The sequence below is a fragment of the Tympanuchus pallidicinctus genome, unplaced genomic scaffold (assembly GCF_026119805.1).
Source record: "Tympanuchus pallidicinctus isolate F22 unplaced genomic scaffold, pur_lepc_1.0 scaffold21, whole genome shotgun sequence".
In the NCBI taxonomy this organism is placed as follows: Eukaryota; Metazoa; Chordata; class Aves; order Galliformes; family Phasianidae; genus Tympanuchus; species Tympanuchus pallidicinctus.
The window spans coordinates 8,075,083-8,099,396 of NW_026294733.1; the positions used below are offsets into that span (position 1 = coordinate 8,075,083).

Here is a 24,314-nt window from a genome sequence, read left to right on the forward strand (position 1 = left end):
TTTTGCTGTGATGCCCCCTCAGCTGCCCTTCCTGTTGTAGCTGTGCTGTGTACCAGGCTGTGGCACTGGGTTTGCATCAGTCATTCAACGGGATGAAGTACTGCCACTTTTGGTAAACTACCTTCTGGAAAACAGTCCCCCAAATTGAAATGTAACTCGTGTATTTTTTTTAGTAGACACCTGACCTTGTTTTGAACAAATGAGGTCACCTTACCAAGGCATCGAGATTGGCCTAGGCCATTAACCAGTTAGGATGGATGCATCATAATTGACCATCAACAAATCTTTGTTCTATGGCATTTAACTGCCCATTTGTTCTCTCTCAAATCACTGATGAAGACATCAAGAAGTTCTTGACACAATCTCTGCATCACTACTAGAAATACTTTTACCAGAGTAGGGTTTGCAAAGATCTTTACAACATACAGTCTAGGCATGCTTTGTGTTTTGCTAATTTCTATTTAATCCTCATAAGGATCAGGACACGTGTGTTAAGGGCTGCAATTACAGACATTCCATAATTTTTTCACTAGAACCTGTGTAGCGTTGAAACATAGGGTGACAAGATTTGTGTCCCATCTCAGTTTAATTCACGATCTTTCATCTTGACATGGACAACTCATTACTTAACTGCAACAATCTTTGTAATACATCTCTATCATTCATTTTTGCAGTCTGTTTTCAAGCAGACGTTATTTCCAGTACAACGCCCGCTGTGGTACTTCCATACGGACATCTCTCTGCAGAGTCAACACATCACCATGCACACTGTGTTAAAATTTAGTCTGCTGCATCTGAGACAAGGACACATTTGTGAAATGCTGTAGAAGAGGATGGGGCCAGGGAGAAGTTGTGGCTGCATGGACGTTCTTCACCCCTGTGAATAAATGCAGTCCTCAAGCTACAACATTGTATGTAATTTGCCAAGCTCTGCTACTATGCTCAGCTATTCCCTCTTCTCAATTAACCTTGAAAAGCTGAGAGATACTTCCCTGCTGATTTCTGGATTGCCCCTTCAAACTCCTGCTCTTTGTTGACAATTACAAAACTATAGCTGCAGTTGGAAAATTAACTCTGCTGTAGTTTCTCTCTAATCAGACATTTACGGTATGCTACAGGTAATGCACCACACTCCAGTTCCTTTCTCAACACAGGTTTTCTTTTTTATGAAATACAGACAAAAGATCATGTTTTACCAGCAGCTATAAGACTGTGCTGCTGTGCGCTGCCCATCTGAAACTCTTTTACTTTGGGTTTTGGTATCCCAATTAATTTAAGTAGCTGTTTTCCCCTGGCCTTGCCACAGTCTCCAAAAAGTTATATGTTGCCATCAGCTCATGCCAGCATGCCATTCTCTGGCCAGATGGGTGCTGCTGTGGTGCTGCCTGTTGGTGCTATTGGTGCTGTCACTGGTTGGTAGTGAAAGGAGAGGGGAGATTTAGGTGACAGTCAGTGCTTAATTGCACCCTACAGAAGGGTGAACTGTTGTGCACGAGGCTCAGAGGCGGGATGTGGTGGTGGTGTGGAGGAATGCCTGGTTCTAGTGGCTGCTTCCTCAACAGGAGGATGCTGCTGAGCTGTTTCCTCCCCGAAGAAGCGCAAAACTGTTTCTTGAAACGCCCCGAACTTGTGTCAAAAAGAGGGAAGCGATATTTTAGCAGGTCTTCTAGGGACGAGGGTTGGTTTTATTCATTTATTTTTGTTTCGCGGTGAAAAGGAGGCGCCGCACCAGCACTAAGCGAGTCAGGGACCCGCGGGCTTAGCGCTGCGGGAAGGCCGGGGAGCCCCGCACGGCGCGGCGCTGCCACGGGGCGCGGACGGTCGCGGGACGCTCGCTGCGGGGAGCCGGGCCCGCGGCGGCGACGCCACCTCACGGCTCTGCGGGAACGGCCGGCAGCGGCCTCCGCGGAGCGCCTCCGTCCTTCCCCCGCCGCCGTTCGTCCCCGCGCCGGGGCCGCACCTCTGCGGCAGCGCGCGGCCAGGGCATCGCCGCCGGGGGACGGGCGCGGCGCGAGGCGCGGTGCCGGCCGAAGCCGTAGGGCCCCTCCGCGCCACCGGGGCGCCGCCGCCCCCGTTCCGCCGCCGCCCGGCCCAGGCTGCGCACGGGGGGTGCCGCGCGCGCGCGGCCGGGTGCCGAGCGCGGGGATTGGCTGCCGGCCCGGCCGCGGCGCGTGCAGCCGGGGGCCGGCGGGGCCGCAGACAGAGCGCGGCTGGGCGGACGGCTGCGGGGCCGCGCTCCTCCGCCCGCAGCCCCGTGCCGCGACGCTGCCCGGGAGCGGCGGGAGGCTGCCGCTGCGCCGCTGCACGGGGGAGGGACGGGACGGGAAGGAGAGGAAGGAAGGAAGCAAGCAAGCAAGGGGGTGTCCCTCGCCAGTGAAGGAATCCGCGCCGGTGCGAAGTTATCTCCCAGAGACGCGGCGAGGCACTCGGGCTGCTCGACCTGCTGCCGCTGCCGGTAAATGCTCTTCACTTTTCCTTGCCTGCGCTCCCCGCAGTTGGGCGCTGCGCTTCGCAGCTGCCGGCGGCCCCGGGGCGCTCCCCGCGCGCTGTGCCGCGCCGCCTCCAGCCCCGCTGCTGCGCTCGTCCCCGCGTCCCGGTGTTGCCGCCGTCCGTGAGGCTGCTTCGCTCCTCTCTCGGTTTTTCCCCTTTTCCCACGCGCCTGAGGAGGAAGCACGATTTTGTATCAGCCTGCGCCGAGAGCGTGGAAAGGTATCGCTGATTCAGAAACTGCTGTGCGCGGTGCGCCTGGGTGAGGAGCGGCTGAAAGGACGGGGGGCGGCGGGCGGCCGTGCACCGAACGGGGATCGAAATCGGTGCCCGCCGCTTCGCCTCGCTGCTGCAGGGAGCAGCGCGGACAGCGGCGTTGCGTTGCTCGTAGCCTACGAGCGCGGAACCGCGCGGTGTCTCGTGGGCAGCCCGGCGCGGAGCCGCTCGGAACCAACCCGGGCCGTGCGGGTCCCCCGGAGGCACCGCGCTCCGAACCCAAGTCCGGCGGCGCGCAGCCCCGGGCTGGCGGCCCCAGCGCCTCGCTGTGCAGCGCACTTGGTAGGATGTTTGTGAGTGCTGCTGTAAACATCCAGCTGGCACAGTTTCAGGCTTCGTGCTGCTGGCGTGCTACAGTGCTGCTTATGATTTCTTTTTTTTTATTATTTTTATTTTTCCCTCTTACTTAAGTGTTTTGTCTCGTGAAGGGGTGCGAGGTGCAGTGACGAGCACTGTCTGTGTTTATATTTCTGTCTGTATGTATTTGTGTATTTCTATAGAAAATGTTTGGTTTGTACTTGTGCAAATTTACCAGCAGTGCGTTAGGTGGAGAAAGCAGGTGCAGCATTCAAGTGCGGGAGCATGGAATCGAAGGCTGTGCCTACATGTTTGGAATTATAGGCAAAAAGGGAAATCAGATCAAAGAAATTCCAAATGTGTACGCTTCACAGAAGTGAAGTCTGTAAGCAGCAATAACACAGCAATCTCAGAAACCAGGGCTGGATAGAAGCAGTACAGAACACGCTGTCAGCAGTGCAGTTACCCAGCGTCCTCACAGAGAGCTTCATGGAGCGCTGCTTAAAATCCTCCGTTTCCAAAAGGAGATCCTTGTGTGCCCTGTGAGGAGCTGGTGCAGGAGCAGTGTCACCTGTTAGTAGGGTTGCTTGATGTAAGTTCTGTCCTTAACCTTGGTTGTGTGGTTTGGCGCTTTTTCAAACTTTAGAAGAACACAGAGCGGTTCTCTCTGGAGGATGTTTGTGTCAGAATTCATTTCACACTGATCTTGAGAGGCTGGTGAGTCTCCGCTGTGTCTGATGATGGTGGGTATTTTTCTAAGGGACTCGTGTAAGGGCTGGGCAAAGGGTGATTCCACCGGGGCTGGCAGCCTGAAGGTGATACCGGCATTTCTTGTGTGGGCAAGGTTTAAAGTGTGTACAAACAATCTGTGTGGGCATCTCTGCCGTGCATGCTAGCAAATCACTAACCAGGTTAAAGACTAATCTAGCTTGGCTCCTATGCTGAGGTTTCTGGTCTCTGAGTAATAAGTGGAAAATATTAATATCTTGCAGTGATTTAGATTGTATTGTATGTGAGAAGCCAGCTGTGAAGTCTGGGCTTTAAATCACTTCAAGGGGAAAAACTTTTTAGCTGTGGTTTCTTCTTGTCCTGGTAACATCTAACGACTCACACCACTGTTTCTTTCAGATGTTAGCGCATGTTCAGAATATTAAAAGAAAAAAAAAAAAAAAAAAAAAAAAAGTCTTGATCTGGATAATCTGTTTGATTTTTATTCTGCTTATTTCTAAACATTTCTTATTAAATAGTGCTTATATGAAAGCAGTAATCTTTTAATTCTCTGTGTGCTTATTTCTGATGTGGATAATGAAAATAAAATAATCATATTTCTATGTCATTAAGATTTCAACTGATTATATGGCTTGGAGAAAATTAACATGTGAGCATCACTAGTGATGTTTTCCTCTAATTAAAATGAACAGTATTTTCGTTTTTGATATTTTGTACTGCAAGTCAAAGAGCTGCATGAGACAACTTGCTCCTGTTAGGTTGCAGACCTCAATAGGAATAGGAACATTGGTTTGAGGGGCCTTACAATCACATTGCTCTGGCTTTTTCAAGAACGGTTTTATTTCTGGGAAAAACAGCACTGTGTATCATCTTGTGATATATTGTGGTCAAGACTTTGGCATATTCCTGCCCCGTGCTGACAGTTTGGTTTCTGCAGCCAAAGAAAATTTCTTGTGCAAAACATTGCTGTTATAGTAAGTAAAGGTGTTAGCTGGATTAGGGATCTTGTGTTTGAAATTCCTTAGAACAGCATAGAAAAAGGAAAATGTTTCTTCTGTTCAACCAAGGTCAATGTCTAGACTTCCCTGCCTGAGAGGTCAAACTAAACGGAAGGTCATATTAAATGGAGATGAAGCTCAAGCCACTGCTGGACCACTCCAGTCAATATACTGATGTTTGAAAAGCTATTTTGTGTTTGTTTGTAGTTAACTGCGAGTTTGACCCTCAGTCCTTTCTGTTCGTGGCAGAAGGAGCATGCAGGGGCAGCACCACTGAAGTCCGTGCTTAAGAGAAGGCCAACAATTCTTTGGGATGGACCTTAAATAAATAAAAAAAATTACCCAATGTACGAACAGGTAGTTCTAAAAGGGCTGAGGTTTTTGGTGTTTTTTTGTTGTTGTTGTTGTTGTTTCCCCCTCAGTGTGCAGAGAAGTAAATACAGCCTTAGAATATCAGTTCAATTAAATCCATTCTTCTAAACTGATTGATCAGAGAGATGTTAGTCCTGCCTTGCTTTTTCAGAAGGCTGTATATGATGAATACAGCGGGGTTTTTCCAGACTTTTTTTTTTTTTTTTTTTCCTTTTTAATGGTGTTGTACTTACAATTTCACAAGATCTCTATCAGGAAGAATAGTTTCACGTTCTGCTTATAGTGCTGGAATAGAGGAGATAGTTCAGCTGTTACTAAACATGTGCAGCACTGGTCTGTACTTTGTGACCTGCTCTGTCAATCCCAGAGACTTCCTCCCAACTGGCAGTGACTCATTTCTCTTAATTCTTCACTGCACAAAACGGTTCATGTGCGGTGTGCTTTTAGCTTATGTAGGAGGCAGCGTATGAAATGCCTCTGGCTGTATCTGATGTTGCAGCCACAGAGCGGACCAGATTGGTGTCCTGGCTGTCTGTGCAGCCTTAAAGGACCTCGTGTGCTGATCCTTATTCGGAGTCACAGCTTTCATTTAGCTGAGAGGCTGCAGCGAGGCATTCTGGAGTAAAATGTTTCCTGCAATATAGTCTTGCCTAATCCATGTATGGATTTAGGAGATGCATTGGGACATCTCCTGTTAGCTGAATTTTGTCTCACAATTATTGGTCTGCATTGGGATCTCATAATGCTGCTGAAGTTCAAATGCATTGTTTTAAATCCACCTTGCTGACTAACTCAATATTATCAAATAGACTTTTTGGATAAGCAGGAAATACGTTAAGCTTAGATGTTATTCATTTTTTATTATTAACTTTTAAAATAGGTTTTTCTTGGCTGAGTTGACTGACATTCAATGCCAAATAGTAATAAATTGTCTCCTTTCATATTTATTGAGGAGCATTAATAACCGAGTAGTCTCCTATATAGGGATGTAATTATGGGATTTTAGCACCAAGCTGCACGGCGCTGAGTTGTGGGTGTGATGCCATGTGCTGAACAGCAGCAGCCGTGTTCAGATCCTTCTGGGGAACCACTCACTGCAGCTCGCACGTCCGTAACTCAGGGGCTGGTTTTAGAGGGATTCATTTTGTGGCACAGTCGATGGAACACCAGGTTGCAGCGAGGTGGGCAATCTGGGCTTTGGGGCACTGTTCTTTTTTGGCTTGTGTTTTAGTATCTTTCTCTGTTTGCTTGAAACTCCAAATGTCTTCAGGTAGCGTCGGAAAATTAAGAACAAGGTATCACTCTTTTTGTTTCTGGATAATAGTTGGCATTCTAGTTTTGTTCTTGAGGGACCGTTTTGGTATGTGGATGTGTTTGTTTAGCCAAAGCACAAGCTGAGACCTACAGATACATGTTAAAATTGTGTAAAATATACAAGCAGTTTTTCCTGAAATATTTTCATGCTTGTGTCAGGTGTGCTGTAACCACCTGTGTGTCCTCAGTCGGAGCTTTAAAAGCTTTTGACTCGCCTGAAGTCTCCAGACCTATCTTTTCCTTCTCAGACCACACAGGTGAGGAAAGCACAAGAGACCATTCACAGGGGTGTGCAAATCTATCAAAATCATTAGCAGACACATCAGTGAAAGACTTCCTAAGAGTAAGGAAGCACTCTCTGTGAGCGAAGTCGTTGTGGAGAGGCTGCATGTGGAGGCAGCTCTGGGCACGGCTGTGCATGGGGCTGCGTGTGAAGAGCAGCAGGTGGTGCTCCTGGGGGATGTGCTGCAAGGCAGGAGGCAGCGACACAACTGTCTGCTCTTGCTTATCCAGTGTGCAGTTTGGAACGGCAGTCTAAGACCTAGAGATGTGGTTGCAGATGTGAACTGAGGCCTGTGAGTTGTTTCTACGTGCTGCGTCGTGTGGGACAGCAAACAGCCTGTCTGTGTGCGTGTATTTCCATGGTTAGCTATGTGAGAGTGTCTGTTAATTTACTGGGGGTGAAAACACTTAGACAAGTCATTTTTCTTAAGTCAAAAAAGCTGGTTCTGTTTGAATTGTGGTTTTTGACATGCTGTCTGTAAACTGTGTTGTGGAAAACTATAAGCTTGAAAAGACACATATGAATATATGTAAGTGGAAACCATATACATGCTGTTCTGCAATCATTGTTCATAGTAGTATAGGATTTATGTGTAAACATAAATAAAACAGTAAAACATAGCATATCCATTCAATGTAGTAAATTTTTTCCAAAGCATTTTGCAAGTATAGATTGCCTGGTGGCTTTTCTAATCTCTCCTTAAAACGCAGCTATCTACACTGCAATAAGAGTTATCATAATAGTGTGCTCCAACATCCTAAAAGCAGTGTAAATAGCTTTTTCAACCAAAAAAACTATTGAGCATTTAGAAAGGCAGAATACTTGATGTTGAAACATAACAGCAACACCAGATAAAAGATTTTTTATCTTGAAAATGAAGCTCACTTTACTTGCTACATGTGCCTTGCCAATATAGTATGAAATACTTTATTGGAAGCAGATTTTGGGAGAAAAAATGAGATGTTGGCTTTGTACCACTTGAAATTAAATTCTATTGGTAAATATTAAATGCATTAGAGTGGATAAAGTATATATTCACTAGAAAGGAATATCAAGCAGGAGATACTTGCAATATTAAAATAGTTTTTGAACCGTCTTATAGCAAATGTTGTGCAGTTTCATTACTTAACTGTCTGCCAAAAAGTCCTAAAAAATTTCATTAGTATGCCCATCAGTGCATGCTGTTTGACCAGTCATTCCATAGGTACCTCCTTTGGTAAGCACTGTTACTGATTAAGTAGGCTTTTAAAGACTGTAGTTCTTCACGTTAGTGCATATGTACACAGATAACAGGTCTGAGTGCACATACAGGCAGATTCTTGGTGCATCTGCTTTGTGGGTTGCTTATTTTTTTGGAATAGGGCCATCCAGAATGTCATTGCCCTTTTGGAGCTGGCGTGACTATGGTCAGAAATGCAGAATATTCTCTTTGGGTATGTTTTCTTTGGTATTCATTTTTTATAATTGTTTATTTTCCAAAGAGAAAATGTTTTTATAATTGCCATTGGTTTTTGTGCTAGAGAGCTGGATGGTTTGCCAATGATGAAGATGTGCATCCTCAAAAAAAATAAATAAAATGAAGGCCCAAACAGGGGAAGGGAAATTGTTTCCTTTTCCACTTCAGCATAGCTGGCTGGGCACAGGAATTACTGAATCATACAGGGAAAGTAATTATTTTGATAGATTCCTTCCAATCATGGGGAAATTTCTTAAGTAAACTAAGAGTTGTCTAAATGTATGAATGACTTGAAAGATTATAATTGCAACTATAGATGTAAGTAAACCCGAGTGCCATGAAAGTGGATCTGTAATCTTAATACTCTTGTAACAGTTTGATTTGTCTGCATTTATTGTATTATATATGTACAGTTTGCTAAAATACTGATGAAGCTTATATGAACATTCCTGTGACACGTGAACGTCTGCTGACAGATAAGATACAGAAGATTTGTCTGGCAGACAGCTTCACAGTTACTTCTGTTTTGTTGACATGTGGCCTAAGGATCAGTGGCAGATTGCTGACAAACTGCTCTGGGAAGCTGTGAGCGTGTGGGTCAGTGTTAGCAATGGAGAGCGTTTCTTCAGAAGTTGACTGTCTAGAAATGAGTGGCACCTATAAGATGCCTGAAATTTTCAACAGAGTTACTTCCTTTAAGGTGAGATCTCTGTGTCCCTCTGGGTGTTATCTTGCATCCATACCTCCTGGGAATCCTTGGGAAAGAAAACATGATGTATCTGTTTTAAATAAGGCATCCAAAATAAATGTGTGTGTGCTCTTGGTGGCTAGGTCTTTCCAAAAATGTGTATGAGAAATAGACAGTGAAGTATATTATTAATAATCTAAAGAACAAAAAATAGCTAAGATTTGTGTAAAGGATTGATAACCACAGGATCCAAAGCTTGCTTTTGCTGGGAGTGAGCTGGCAGTAATTGTCTCCCTGCATAGAGACTGACCAAAATCATCCCCTCTCCCTCCAGCTGCTTGCTGGAAGCACGGAGCAGTTTGAGCAGTTCTCCAGTGCAGCATCGAATCTGGAGGTTGCAGCTTTATTAACCAGTACTGAAGTATGTGGCATTGCAGTGCAAATCTGAGCTGACACCCATGGCCTCTGCCGCAGAATAAAGGATAAGTTGTATGGTTGCCTTTCTTTCAGCTTTCCTATGGAAAAACAGACTGAAACCCCGAGCGTTGTCACCTTTTTCCTTCTGCAGAACCTATTTGAGGTTGAGGAGTGATGTGAGTGAACCTGCACAGAACAGACCTCTGTAGAAAGGCCTGTCAGTGTTCAGGACCAGCACCTGTGTGCTCACTGGGCAGCAGAATGTAGGTGTTTTTTTTTGTTGTTGTTGTTTGTTTGTTTTTAAAGGAATTGAAGTCACCATTGTTTCAAAAAGCTGCAAAAAGCTGCAGTGAATTCACAGCAGATCACTGTCAGCTCTCATCTTCCCACTTGTGGGATTGCTCCCCAGGAAGGTGCCACCTTCTGCATCAGGGCCTGTTCGCCGTGGGGATTTGAAGAAGAGGAAGGAGACAAATGGCAGAGAACAGTGACATGAGTGTTACTCAGCTGCCATGGGGTGCATCTTTTCTCTTTCAGTCTTGCCATTGGCAGCTTTGCTGCATTGCTTTTCTGAGGGAGCCCCTGGCACGCCTGCAGCCCTGCGTTCTGCTTAGGACTAGTGCAGGGAAGGGCTGGCAGCCCTCCTGGTACTGTGCTCCTTGTATCACCGCTGAGGATTATTAGCTAATGAGTTGAGTCAGAGAGACCTTTCCTTTCACTTTCACAAGCAGCTGTCACTGCTGGAGAGAAGAAGTGGTGAGAGGTGAGAAGAACCCATGGATTGCCTGTGGGGTATTTATTCTTCTATTGAAGCTTTAATTACCTAACTGAAACTCTTCTTCCATCTTTTCAGCAATCCCAGGGGCCTCCGCAGGTTGCTCTAGTTCGGCTGGCATTCTGTATCAGCTAACTCCAGGCTTGAATTGCCTTTTTTTTTCTCTGCATTGTTTCTTTAAAGGATCAGTAATCGTTTCCCCCTGTGTTTCTCAGAACGTCCAAAATACAAGCCCCTAATAGATAGCTCTTTTTCAGAGCAGCTTAAGCACTTCCTTCATGCCTGTCACTCTCTGCCCATGACTGTCACTGGCTGTGCCCGAACGGGAGTGTTTAATCACTGCCAGTTCTGCAGGTCTTTTAATGTTAGGATAGGATTAGGGTTTCTAATTGTACCCTAGTTAGCAGAAGACCAGCTTCTGAATGGCCCTTCGTCTTTGCACAGAGGGTAGGGAGAACTGTGTCACCCTCTTTACCACAGTAGTCTTCCTGGGGAATGCTGGAACTCAGTCACTGCTGAAAATCCCAACGCGGATGGTCTATCCCTTTTTCCCTGGTGGTACCATGCAAAGGAGACAACCATGACACTTCTGAATTCTGTTTTTCCTGTGGAAGGTAAGTGATATGAGGTGTGAAATTTGGATCTTCTCAAAAGCTGTTAAATTGCTGCTTTGTAGTACCTCCATTTGGCCAAGGTTTTCCACTGAGCCCTAGGTACTAAACTGTCTGATTATTGAAAATTTCCTGACTCATTGAATGAAGTGTTACATGTCCTACTTACAGTCGAACTGGATTAGTCAAGTTTGGACAGGACCTAGTTGAAATCTGATTGATATTCCCAAAATCTTGAAGCAGTTGCTATCAAAACAAATAATTTATACCTATGAATTACAAAGTACGAGTTCCCATAAATTTGCAACGTACAAATATTTAAAGACAGTTAAGCTTGGAATAGGTGTTTCAGTTCTGTGGTTAATCCTGCAAATCATCATTACTGTCCTGCTGGTGTTCAAATGCCTGTGTGTGGGAAAGGCATTGTGGCAAGCTTATGGCGAGCTCTGCTAGAAACGTCGTTGTCCTATTGTCATCCATTTGCATTTTAATTGATGATTTTTAAAGAAGGAAACATTAAAGATAGTTGGATGTCATCTTAATTTTGCTAATGAATTTTCATTTACTACTTAGGTTGTGCTTTACTAATATCATGGCCTGCTATGATTTATGCCTAACCAGTTTTACTTTCTAAATAAGCAGCAACAAATTCTTATCTGTGAGTTAGAACTTGTGGCAGTTGGAGTTAATGAGTTTCTCACAGTGACTGCAGTGGCTTTGGATTAAACCTTGCTGATGCCAGCTACTGTTTTAACTGGATGGTGAAGAGAGTTTCTGTTGCAAGCCAAAAAGTAGATGGCTGCTCTTCTTTGTTTCCTGTGCCCAGATACAGAGTTTAATGTGGCTGCAGGTCTTTCTTGCTGTCTGCTTTCTCACTCCACCTGTATTCAGAAGCTCCATGAGCAAGAATTGTTTGACTTGGTTGGGGCAGTTCAGGGACATCCTTTGTATTAGTTACGAACGGGTCTGCCCATGTGAGCACTCACGATGCACATTGCTGTATGCTGTAGATTACTGCTGTCTGTGTTGGCTGGTGAACTTATCAAATGTATGCCGTGACGCTGCTTCTCCTTCCACCATTTATCCCTCTTCCCCTCCTTTCTCTCTTCAGCTATGATATTGATGGGAAAAATTTTACAGGTGTGTAGTTTAATGTTCATTGTTGACTGATTATCTTGTTGTCAGAAGTTGTCTGAATACTTGATGCCATTTCTTCCATTGTGTATGAGATCTTGTTTAGGTCTATTACCAGTGTGTTATAGGTAAAAGTGGAATGTTCTGAATGAATGTTTAATTCCACTTTGATTACTGTGGTAGTCTGTAGAGTCATTATTCATCTTCCTTTCTTTGCAGTTATTTAACATAGTTATTTGCTCTCATAGTAAAACCATAATGGCTTTCTGTATTATGGAAAACAATCTTTTTTCAGTAAGGGGAAAAATGGGGCAGAATTAGCTAATGCACTGAAAAACAGGTTTGTTCTCTGCTTAGAAAAAGGGCTGTGTCCTGTAGATTAGGATCCAGGCTTGTTGCCCCTTAGCGGTGAACAGAATTCTGCTGGTTAGTTTTTACCCTTCTGTGTTTAAAAACTTCCTTCTTGATTTGCTGCAGTGTATATGTTTGGGAATTGAATGTACTGCCTGAAATATATCAATTCAGTGGAAAGATGTTTGTCTGTAGGTTTGCTAATTGTGCACCTTATGCCATCATGTTGCCTGTTTTTTATATAAATGAAAATGTTTCAATTAGTAAGTGTTTTGGAAGGTGATAGAAGTTGGATGAAGTTGCAGTAGCGTAGGAGGAAAAAAGAAATTAATCCAATTTTTAATTTCAGATAAACAGCTTTATTATAGAAGCTATCTCTCCTTTTGTGATTACTCTGACTGTGGATGAGTCTTATGAAGTAACTAAAATAACTGTTATACTTGAGATACATGGTAGCTGGGTAGCCTGCTCGCTGCTTCCTTCTGGTGTGTTATGGGTTCAGTTTTTTCAGTTATGAAGGCTCAGGTTCAGCAGAATGCTGAGTGCCCAGAGTAGCCCTTTTAATCCCACAGAACAGCTATTTTACCAGACTCCCCACTTGTTAGTTGTCTCTTCAGCAAGCATTAATTTCTGCTCGTCCTGGGTACAAAGTTATTTTCAAAAGGACTTTTCCACTTCAGAACATCTCACTGTTGCAAGACAAGAATTCCAGTCCAGAAGGGTTATTTGTTCGTTCCCACAGCTGGCACAGCTTCATGTACACTTTATTCAGTCCTGTTCTCAGTTAGGACCTCCCTGGGGCTTGGATCAGTTTCACTAAATAAGGTTGAGATTAGAAAGTACAGGAAACTAAACTAAAATCCACTTTCAATTGATAAAAGTAGTCAAGCAGTGAAAAATTCTATCTGTGGAAGCAGAGAAGTACCATGAGTGATATTGCAGAACAGATAAACAAACATCTACTTAGGATGATAGAGCTGCCACTGGCACTGACTTGCAGCTAGGGAATGGACAAGTAAACTTCATAATGGACGTCTCCCTAGCTGTGTTGTCCTACACAGTACTGGATTATGTCAATCTGAAGAGATGCCTATAAAGAACAACAACAACAACAACAACAAAAAAAAAAAAAAACAGAAAACAAAAAAAAAAAAACACAACAACCCTGTTTTCTGAGTACATTTCTTAGAAATGATGTATTTTTCAAGTAACTGGCATGCTATTTAATGTCAGAACTGAAAAGCTGGGTAATTTAAGAGAGGCAAAGAGAGACCTTAGCAGTTAAAGTGCTGTATGAGATTATACATGTGCGTGTAGATATATATGTACACATGTGTATACATGAGTTTATGCATGCATACACACTCAGAGTTCTGAAACATGCTCACTATAATTCTTGTGATTACAGGGTGGGCTGTGGTGTTTTTAGTTCAGCTTTTTTTTTCTGTTTTAGAGTTGTTTAAGGGTGATAACGGTTTTTCTCTTAAAGGATGAGTGAAAGCTAAGATGTTAAGATAGAGAGCAGCTTAGCAAAAAGACTTAAGTGCTATAGCAACCTTCTAGCTCTGCAGTTAAAATTTTGCACTGATAACTATTTGTGTACTGCAAGCAATTAATCTGGCATCATGTATCCCAAGTATAGCAGTATCACCCAAATAGCTAATGAGACCACATCTAGTGCCAAATAAAGAAAAAGGCATACTTATTTAGTGATTGAACCTGATGTGAAATGAAGCACAGAAAACAAGATTGTGCTTTAGATCATAGGGAAATACAGATGCCCTAGATACTATTCAGGCTTTCCCTCAAGAAGAAGTGTTCAGAAAAAATGACCAATCATCCAGGCTGGCATAACCTTCCAGTATGCTTTAATAATATAAATTACAGTGGAATTAGCAGCTAAAATATTCAGTATTTCTCTTTTAATGCTATCCTTCAAAATTAATGGTAATGATGATTCCCCATTTTGGGGAACGTGGTTATGGCTTCCTAGTGACTAATAGCTTCAGTCAGTAATGTAATGGGTTTTGCAACATGATAATGAAAAAAGTTCTAATGAAGGTCAGGTAGCAAATGGTACTGAATCGTTAGCTTTAAAATCTGTCAAACTTGGCAGTGTTTTTTCAGGTTTTGTTAAACTGGGTCTTTCACCTCTAGCAATAGAACTGTGATCTGTACAGATATTTCAGTGACTTCATTGGGAGAATGGATCTAGTGTCTTAGGCTCCCAAAGGAAAGAGTTGATGCTGCTTAGCTTGCTATATCATGCCAAAGCTCAGTTCACTTTTTAGGTGAGGTGGTTTTCTTAAGTGTGATGGTAAAACAGGACTGTGTGAAGTCTTGTTATGCCGTTTTACTTACTCATTGAGTAGCTATCATAGGTAATGTGCTGATGTTATTTTTGAATTAGTCTATGCTTTCAAACTTATGCCATTGCTGTAGATGGCTAAATAAAAAATTAGTGATGTGAAAATACTTGTCTCTAAAAGTTTGATTTTGTGAGTTTGTAGTTTATCTGTTCCAGTACAGCGTTGGCTGTTGTGGCACTGACATCCTGTGTCACACTGGTCATGCCGGTTGGGTCAGTGGATGAGGCTTTGGGTAACGCATGCTTACACCCTTTTACAAGGGCAAGGGAAGGAATGTGTCTTCTCTTGAAACATCTTGTTAGGCATTTCTCAACTGTGGCTAGGAAACAAGTGTGCTTTCTTCTTGTATGTTTTTCTTGTTTGTGAATTGTTTGTCTGTTTTGTCATCAGCCAATGATACTTCCTTAGTGTACTTAAATGAATTGCCATTAGCTACCTGCAAAGTAATTTTTTTGTAGAACATACCGATTCCTATTATGACCTCGTTTTGCTAGCTACACAGCGTTCGCCTATGAAGCATTGGATAACTGATTATTTCGGAGTGGTAGTAAACACAAAGCAAAACTACAACAAAAAAAGTCTGCAAGCATTGACAAAAAAATGATGGATCTACCATCTTCTGTGCATCAGTAATTTCAAGTGAAAGTTTACAAATGTGCGGCTCAAGTTGAGGCTTGGCATGCAATCTCAGATGAAATTCTTGCTGCTCAGAATCTATTTTGAAAAAAGCACAGCACCATACAGACTGTTATTTTGTTTCTGTGTGGAGATAAATTTCTTTAACTTTTGGTTGAATACAAATGTATACGTAACATTTCCTTCAAAAAATAAATGTGGGAATTAGATTTTGTTATTTACTTGTTCCATGAAGATGGAAGAGGAAGTCTGAAATAAATTCTTGTTAGCTAACAGGAGGTATTTAACTGCAGAATTATTATTGAAATAAATAATTTGCACTGTACTTACGGAGCTTTTTCATTCCAAAATATGTGTTGTTTACCAGTTAAAGAGCTATACATGTACATTGGAATGAAGTACAATTCGAGTTTGTTTTTGTTTTTTTTTTTCTTTTTATCTTTCAGTCTTCATGAGATATTAAAAAGGTTCTATTGACTGACCTGAAAAATTCCATCCAGTACATTGAGGAAGAAGATTTATGTATTTCAGCATTTACAAGACAAAAGAAAGCACCAGGTAGTGCAAACTGAAATATAATAATTTGTAAAAAAAAATCTTACTACACCAACATAATATTTAATATATCAAAAAAAAACATAAGAAGTAAAGCAGGTTAGAACAGTGAGGAAATTTTGTATATACCTCATTAGGCTGTATTTAACTGCTCTAACAAAGCTGGGCAAGTGTGTGGATGGTAGGGACTGCACATCTTACATCTACTGTGTCAGGAAAAAAAAAAGCAGCAGTTACAGCTTCACTAATTTCTCACTTTCTGTAATGTTTTTTGGGGGCAGAACCTGTCCTAAGAGGTTCTTCATTCATTTTCAGCATACTGCTTATTTTTGGTCAGTGTCTTTTAAATTCTTAATTATGTTGTGGGGAAAAATGCACTGAAGTTACATAACATCTTGTTTGGGAAGGAATAGCTGTTGTGTTAATGCGTTCTGCTTGTGGAACTCTGAGCTAGGATGTTAATAAGGCTGTTTGTGTATCATCTGGATGCTGCACTGAAGTTTGTGGCTGAGGCAAGGTGTGTTTAATTGCTGGGACCGTGCAGGAATGCAGGTAAGAGTGGGGTCTTGAGCTGGTGGGAATTTTCTTCACCGTGGTGCGGAAGGTTACAGAACTGCTTGTGTTAGATGTAGTTCAGACTGCTTCCTAATGACCACGACACGCAGAAACCTGATTGCATGGCATGTTGGCATCGTGTAATACCTCGTGATGGCGAGGCCCAATCCGGACACGAGCTGCGTCCCTTAGTTCGGTTTGACAGCAGGATTCACTTTATTTCGGTATCTGTTGCCTTTCCAACATATGGCTCTCATAAGAGAAATGTCTGTGGTACTGCAGCCCTCTAACGGGTCCTCGACTTGAACTACTTGGTGAATTACGCTGATTCAGAAGTGTAGGAATTTGTAGATTTGTTATCAGGATGATTTGTTTTCTCACTTGATGCAATCGTTCTGTCCATCAACATTTTGCTACTTTGCTATCCTGTATGAGAAATTAGGAGTGGATGCTTAATACCTGGGAAGAGATTTTTCATTTTGTAATCTGTAACAAACTGACAGCACATGAGCAAATGTGATGGCCTTTCTTCTTCAGATTGATTTATCTGTCTGGACGTGGGCGCCTTGTGTTTGGCAACAGCCAGTGCAGAGAGAACACATACAGTGGTTAGATCTGCACTTACAAAGCTCTGTGTTTCCACATCAAGTGTATGAAGTGTTGTGGATGAATTTCTTAAAACACAATGACTGGTCCTGATCAGTTTATGAACTTTCACATACAAGCTGAATTTTGCTGTCACTTCGAATTCTGAGCTTTTCCAAGGTGCCATGGTAAAGTGAGGTTTATCCCCTTAATGTCACTGCCACATTTTCTGGGAGCAAGCTTTTCGTGTACTGTGTGTTCTTAGAACTGAAATACCGAATCCCAAATAGTTGCAGTTGCACACCCTTCCACAGCTGAAGGGGCAAGGATTTTTTAGCGATGGTTTCTGTCTCACAAAGGATTTGGTACACATAACAAATACCATGGTTGGACTTAGAAATCTAACTGCACCTGCAGTTCACATCTAGGTGTCTAAATGAGATTTTTTGTTATCTCAGCTACTTGCAGGTAGCATCTGAATTTTCTGTAGTAAATATGTAAGTTTGGAGGAGCTTGGTCATACAAGGTGGTGCAGGACCTTGGTTAAAGCTGTTGAAGTTCAGATAGCAGTAGTTACAAGCCGTACAAATGCTGTGTGTGATTCTGACTGCAAGTACTATGGATTTCTTTCATTCCTTCACAGTTCCCAGAAAATTTGTTCTGAAAGAGAATATTTCATAATAATTAAATAAAACAAACAAACAAACAAAAAAACCTGTGATAGCGATCCTGAATTTTTAGGTCATCTTTAATTCCTGCCCTGTAAAATAAAAATGAGCAGCCCTACGTAGAGTCTTCAGAATGCCTAACAGGTGGTGTTCGAACAGCTGGTGTTACGTCTAAATAAATGGCAGTGCCGTATTCCTGAGGAAAAAGGTGAAGTCCAGTATTAAGTAAAACCCTACAGGAAGATTGGGATGCACTGTTCTTTGTGTGAGAACAAGAAAGGCTGGGTTTACTTTTTCTCTTATTTTTTTTATTTTTTTTTAAGCACTCTGTTCTTTCTGCTAAGTCACCACCGCTGCATTCTTTGCAAGCTGTATTAGCTGTGTGTGAGTCTGTTAGCTAAAGAGAAGGAAAGCTGCGTCTGAACCAGTTCTTGGAAGCTTGCAACCCTTTTGTAGCTAGAAATTGTGAATACTGTGCTGTTTTTCTTTTATAGTCTGTGCTTTGTGAAGATCTATTAGAAGCCATTCATCTGGGATATGCTGCTTTTGGTTTTATCTACCAAGTGCATCATTAATTGGAGGATATCTTTGCTTACATGACTTGAATTCATATGAGCCTTAGTATTTTCAATTTTTATGTACCATAATGTTTCTTGTTATTCCTCTCTTCAGTGGTAATATTTTACGTCCTTTGTTAATAGCAAATAGAAGCAAAGCAGGTGACTCAGTATTTGCTGTTACGTTCTGACTTTCAGTCTTCCACACACCTAACTTTTCTCTGGTTCTTTGCCACTTAATTCTATGGATGTAATGAACTGGGGTGGTAGAGCTGAGTTGCTCTTCCAGTATTCAGTCAGCTAGCTCATAACTTTGAAAGTCTGGTACAATTGCATAGCTTGAATGGAGTTTCATATTTTATTTGGTAAATGGATTTTAAAAGTCTCAAAATGTTTCTTGACATGCAGATGTGAGCAGAGCACTTGGCAGGCAGACACATGTTTGTACTCTCAGCGCATACAATAAACTTCACAGATTAATTTCAGCAAAGTAAACATAATAGAATTTGATCCACAAAATGGAGAACAAACAAGTACTCAGCTGACCGAATGGGAGACTTCGGTGTAGTCTCATGCATAATTTTGGAGAAACCTGTGATAAAAGTTTCTCTTTCAGATTTTCTTCCCAGTACCGATGAGACAAACAAAGCTAACATTTCATGACCTTGGCGCTCTCATGTTTGTTGCAGAAGATTTGAGCAATTGCATCTCCATCTGGTCATTCGATGGAAACTTTTTGAAGCTTAAACGGTCGGTTTAGAGTCTGCAGCATATCACAGCTTTGAAAGATCTTCTCCAGCATTATTGTGCTATCTGATTGAGTCTGCATTTGCTAGAGATTATGGCTGTGATTATATAACCAGGAGATACAAGCGGATAGATAAAGATGAAAATCCTTTGTATTATTTGCCTTTGATTTTTTTTGTTTGTTTGTTTGTTTTCTCACAGATTTGAATTGACCATAAAAACTGGAAAGGAAGGAGTAGAACATAGATTCGGGAAAGACAAACAATAAATAGCAGTAAGACAGCGACACAAATTGGGGTTCTTAAGGGGATGTTTGTGTATTTATGCACAATGTATATTTTCCTCATACACACAATGGAAAATCTTAGAATACAGATGCCGTTGCTGGTGAGCTCACTAAACAACAGTGAGAATAATTCTGCTATGAAACAGAAGTTCTTTGCTGATGGTTATTTTTTAGTGGAACACTTTTTAATTTGGATTAAGATGGTGATGGTAAGTAGCGCTGCAATAGAGGAATTCAGACTTCATTAGCAAAATGCAAAGCCATCTTCTTTGCTATCTTAGTCTTCATGAAAGTAGAATTTTACGCACAGCAACATTAATTACAATTATCTGTAGCATTCTAATTTGTTGACTGTATTTATTCAGAACTCTATTAGTGTTAAACAATTAATGGTAAGTTGAACTTTAGAGTGGATAAGAACGTCATTCTAAGCTGTAATAGCTTAGCGGATGAGCATATTGTCCTAAATTGGCTTAGCTGCATCATTAAATGGTTGCTGTATACAGCGTGCGTAATTATATGATGACTGAATGCTATTAAATGAATCGCTTGGTCTTTCAGGTACGCATCACAGCAGTAGCGTACAGTAGCAAATGTTTCTTTAAGTTTGTGTTAGGAGAAATTGTTGCTCCAAGCGTTATCTGAGTTTACACTGAATGAATTTTAAATCAACGTGCAGAAATACACAGGTCAGAGGATTTGACTTACCTGCTAAACCAGATTTCTGTAAGTGTGTTTACTTTTTGGCAGTGTTACTTTTCATTTGTGCTGGTTGATAAATGGTTTTAGACTTTGCTTAATAGCTACTCCTCTTTCCATTCACTTACAGTGGATTTGCTTTCAAAACATATTTGTCCATGTTTTGTTCCTTATATTGTATTAGGAAAAGGAAAAGAGAAAAAACAAGCTGTTTAAAATTCAAGTAAATACTTGCATTTTGTATGAGCTTGGATTTGGATTCATAACTTTTTTTCTTTCTTTTCCCCCACCCTGCTCCATGCTGTGAGGACAAGACCCAATGACAAAGTAATCCATTTTCTGAAACAAAAATATTCTAGCAGAGACACTTCAAAATAAATGTACGTGGGAAGGATATTTCCTTCTTACTTCTGCATTAATGCATGTGGGAAAGATATTTTTCTTTTCTTGCTGTACCAGACCAGGTACACACATGGAGAGAGACACAGATACCTACTTATCTCTCTGTATTTACAAGTATGGGCTAACCCCTTTCAGGTTGCCATACGGCAGTATATGTAGTGGGAGCAGTTCAAGGCAGAATTGTCTGACTGCCAACAGCTGTTGTGTCCCAGTTCCCCTGCTTGCTCCTTGGAGAAATAATACGTTGTGCATCTCCGGACACTAGTTGATTACCTTCCCCTCTTAGTTCCTTGGCTGTTTTCGTGTGTGTGCAGGAGACAAGGCAGAATCGCCATACCATGCGTCTGCTTCACTCTGAGGGAGGAGGCAGCATCTCTTGTAGTCTGCTCCTCACCATCAGAGAACCAGCAGTGACCTGCACAGGAGAGTAACTCATTCATGCACCTTGACTTTCAGCATGTAAAACAAGCAATATTATTATTCTAATTTGCATTTCTTTATTATTTACTATAGTGGTAACATCAGAGGTCTGTAGTCAGGTTTAAAAGTGCTGTTGTTTTGTGTTCTGCATACGTAGAAACCAGCAGAGGCTAGCAGGAAGATGGTGTTTTGGTGCTGATGTGGGGCTCGGTTGAGCTGCCTTGCTGCTGCCCCCTGCTCTCTGGGCTCACTGCTGTTGTCTGTTCCCATGCTGCCAGCTGTGTTCAGAGCTGCAGAGCTCCTGCAAGGCACGCCCAGCCCCTGGCTGCAGGATTACCCTGCTGGATGCTGGGCACTGGGGAGTTAAGAGGTGTCTCACCTCCTGCCTCACTCCATAGAGTGCCTTGGCTTTGCGAGAGGATTATTTTGTGCTTAACCTGTTATCTTGAATTCACCCCTGGCTCAGGTCAGACAAAGGACAAAATGCCAACTAAAAGTAGTCACAGCAGCCAGGCACAACACCACAAATACTGCTGCAAGTTGTGTAAATGGCAGAAAAAGCTTCTTAATCAACTTTGAATGAAATAATGTCAGGAAAGTCTCTCTCACCTTCCTACTTCTTCTGACCTGCAAGCTGCCCTGATGGTCTGTGCTTTGGTGTACAGTATGTCTGAAGTTGGCTGTCTCACAGAACAGCTTCTTGGTGGAATGCAGCATTTACTGGCAGTCCTGTTACGAAGTGCTTGGTCTTAAAGGAGAAGAGTGTATAATTGATCTTCAAAGTATTTTACTTCTTTTACTTGCAAATAGTCCAGCTGTTGCCAAAAAATAATTGGTTTTGTTGCTTTCTTGAAGATTGCTATATGTTGTGCCATGTTTTCTTCTTAGTACATGCCTGGCTGTTGGTCACTCCTCCCCTCCTTTCTGGTAATGTAGTGTTTGCGTCACAGCATCAACTCCCTTTTTCTTTTCCCTTTTATAAAAACAAACAAATAAATAAATAAAAAAAAATATATGTAACATATACATTATGGGTCCATTCATCTTTTAACAAGCAGATTTATTACAAATGTCAGAAGTGTGTGAGTGTAGAAGGCTTATTTCTGGCTTCTGATTGAGACAGAGCACCACAGCAATGACCATTTTGTGGATACCAAGGCTTGGAACAGCTGACTTCCACCATCTTGCTTTTTGGTCATTCAGAAGCACAGAGTTTCACAGGCAAGGCAGAAGCAAGGTCTCAATTAGCTACCTTTTCAAATTTTATTTAGAAATTGACCCTTCCTGGGCTTTGTAGGACAACTAGCCAGAGTACTCTATCAGTGTGCCTTGTGTTGCTGAGTGTCACTTTACCACTGTGGTTTAACTGGTTATTATGAAGTTGTTTGCCTGAATGGGTGAGCCTAGCTGAGTATAGCCACGCTTTGTTTTGCGTGGTTGATCAAGAGAGCTGCAGCAAGCAACCATATTCTAGCTGAGTTATAGTGCTTTTGTAGCATCTTCGTAGTGCTCTAATTAATGCAGATCTTCTGTGGTCTTTGTAGGAATCTTTTTTCTTAAAGCCAGTTGGGATGTGTTTTTGTTCGTGTTGACTAATGCTTGTTTTTGAATGAGTGTGTTTTCCACATCACGAATACCTTGTGGTTCAAAATGAAATGTGCTGATCCACAGCCAGTCTGTGTTTCCCCATGGATTTGGTTCTGGAGGAAGAGGCAAGCTAGATGTGGCATCCTGACCCTGAGCTCCACTCTTGCGTAAGAGGGAGAACTAAGCATGTGTGCTTGGAGGGAACAGATGTGGACAGTTAATTCTGTTGCCCTGACCGAGTGATTAAGGGAATTAAACCTGGCCCATTCCATTATGCTGAGTGTCCTTACACCCACTCCTGTTTAGAGGCAAAATGCTGCTTAAAGTGAAGAGTTATTGAAAAACAGAGCACAAAACAAACATTATCAATCACAGTTGTGACATGTAACCTCTGCGCCTAAACAAATGCCTTCATGAATATGAGATTCCATTACTGTGACCAATTGAATTAGAGTATTCAAAAAAAAGAATATCATGAGACACCCATTTGAGTCGTGCTTTGTGATTAGATTTTATGAAAATTGCATCTATTAAAAAGGACTAGGGTAGTAAATGCACACAGAAAAATTGCAGTGTGTTTTTTCTGTAGTGCTGAGATGTATTTTGTTACTGTTTTTAAAGAGTATTGCTCTACACTTTTCTATCAGGCTTTGCCCTAGGGTGATGGTTTGGAATTTTTAATTTAACTTTGTCTGTCATGACAAATGTAGAGAACTAGACAGCTGGGAAATTGTAAAAGTAGGTTTAAAAGGGAATTATCGAGTCCCTCCACTCCAGTGGATTTAGCAAACCGAATTCTACAGGAGCGCTGTCGGTTCAGCTGGCGGAAGTAAGAACACAGTCTTATTTGTGAAATAGGCCTAAGCTAATCATTACTTATTTTTCGTAATTAAAGGGCCTTAATGTTCCAGAACTGCTTTCCTGTAATATTAATAGAATATTAAAGATGGTCTGCAACCTTGAACTGCGAGCTTCAGTTTCAGTGTTTTGAACCGCCTTTAATGTGGTGAATACAAAAGCAAAGGTTGCCAAGTGCTTGATTGGGCTTTCGAGACCTGAAATGTTATTAGTGCAACCCTAGATTCCATTAACTGTAGAAAGTACATGATGGTCTTATTTACTGGGGAGCAAAAATCAACGTCTTCAGCCAAAATGAAATGAAAGGGAAGAAAAGGGTGAAAGTGAATAGCGCTAAGTTCAGAAGCACCGCTTCATAAAGAATTCCACCTCTCCCTTCAGAAGAGAGAGTGCAGAGGTGTTTCTGCCATACCACGCCCTTGGACATAACTGTGCTGTCTGTAAAGATGGGAGTTCAGCTTCCATGGCAGCTTCAGGCGGGTAGGCGTTCAGGAGCTGCGATGGTTCAGGAGAAACACAGCGGCCTTTCCTACTTCAACTCAGAATCTGTAAGGATGCAAAACTACTGTTATGTCTTTACCCTCTACTTCAAAGCTTCCTGCCTGTAGGTGAGGGCAAGAAGAGATATATGTGCCGTCCTCCCTCTTCCTTACACTCTCTGAAGGAAAAAACCTGAGCACAAACCTATGACTTTTTGAAGCAGTAGCAGCAGTGTAAGAAGTAAGTTTCCTCCAGCATGTGTCTGAACAAGAGATGTGAAGATGCTCTTTGCTGCTTGTTTCCTTCTAATATTCATCAATATCCTGAGTCCTGGGAGAAGGGCTGGAACTTCCCATTGGTTGAGGAAGGCAATGCTGAAGCTGTTAACTGAGTGCTGTGTGGATACTGATGCTGGTGTTTGCATTTCAGAGGCTGGTAGCTGAGACCACTGCTCGCTAGGGAAGTATATTCAAGTGTATTTTTCAAGTGTTGATACATTATACTGCTTAATTTTATGATCCTGTGACGGAATGTAATTAATACTTTAAAATTAATATCCGGCAGCATACTTAGCATCCTGTATTAGTAGGAATTAATGCCAGTACCATATTTTTATTATTATTATTTTATGCACAATTATCTTGCAAATATTTGATTTTGTCATTGCTGTTTGCAAACAAAATGAAAGCCTTTTATTTCAATTGAAAACAAAATATGTCTGC

General features: G+C 42.0%; 1 protein-coding gene across 15 annotated transcripts in view; it reads left to right on the forward strand.

The window, feature by feature from the left end:
• Window positions 1-2,229: 2,229 nt before the first annotated feature.
• TENM2 (teneurin transmembrane protein 2) overlaps window positions 2,230-24,314 on the forward strand; it is a 602,430-nt gene continuing 580,345 nt past the window's right edge. For 11 of the 15 annotated variants that reach the window (XM_052684854.1, XM_052684856.1, XM_052684857.1 and 8 more), the window contains exon 1: window positions 2,231-2,455. The gene's annotated coding sequence lies outside the window, so the exon portion shown is untranslated. Of the gene's footprint in view, window positions 2,456-2,599; window positions 2,710-24,314 lie in introns of those variants that run through there. The other 4 variants (XM_052684852.1, XM_052684855.1, XM_052684868.1 and 1 more) reach the window with 3 other exon arrangements.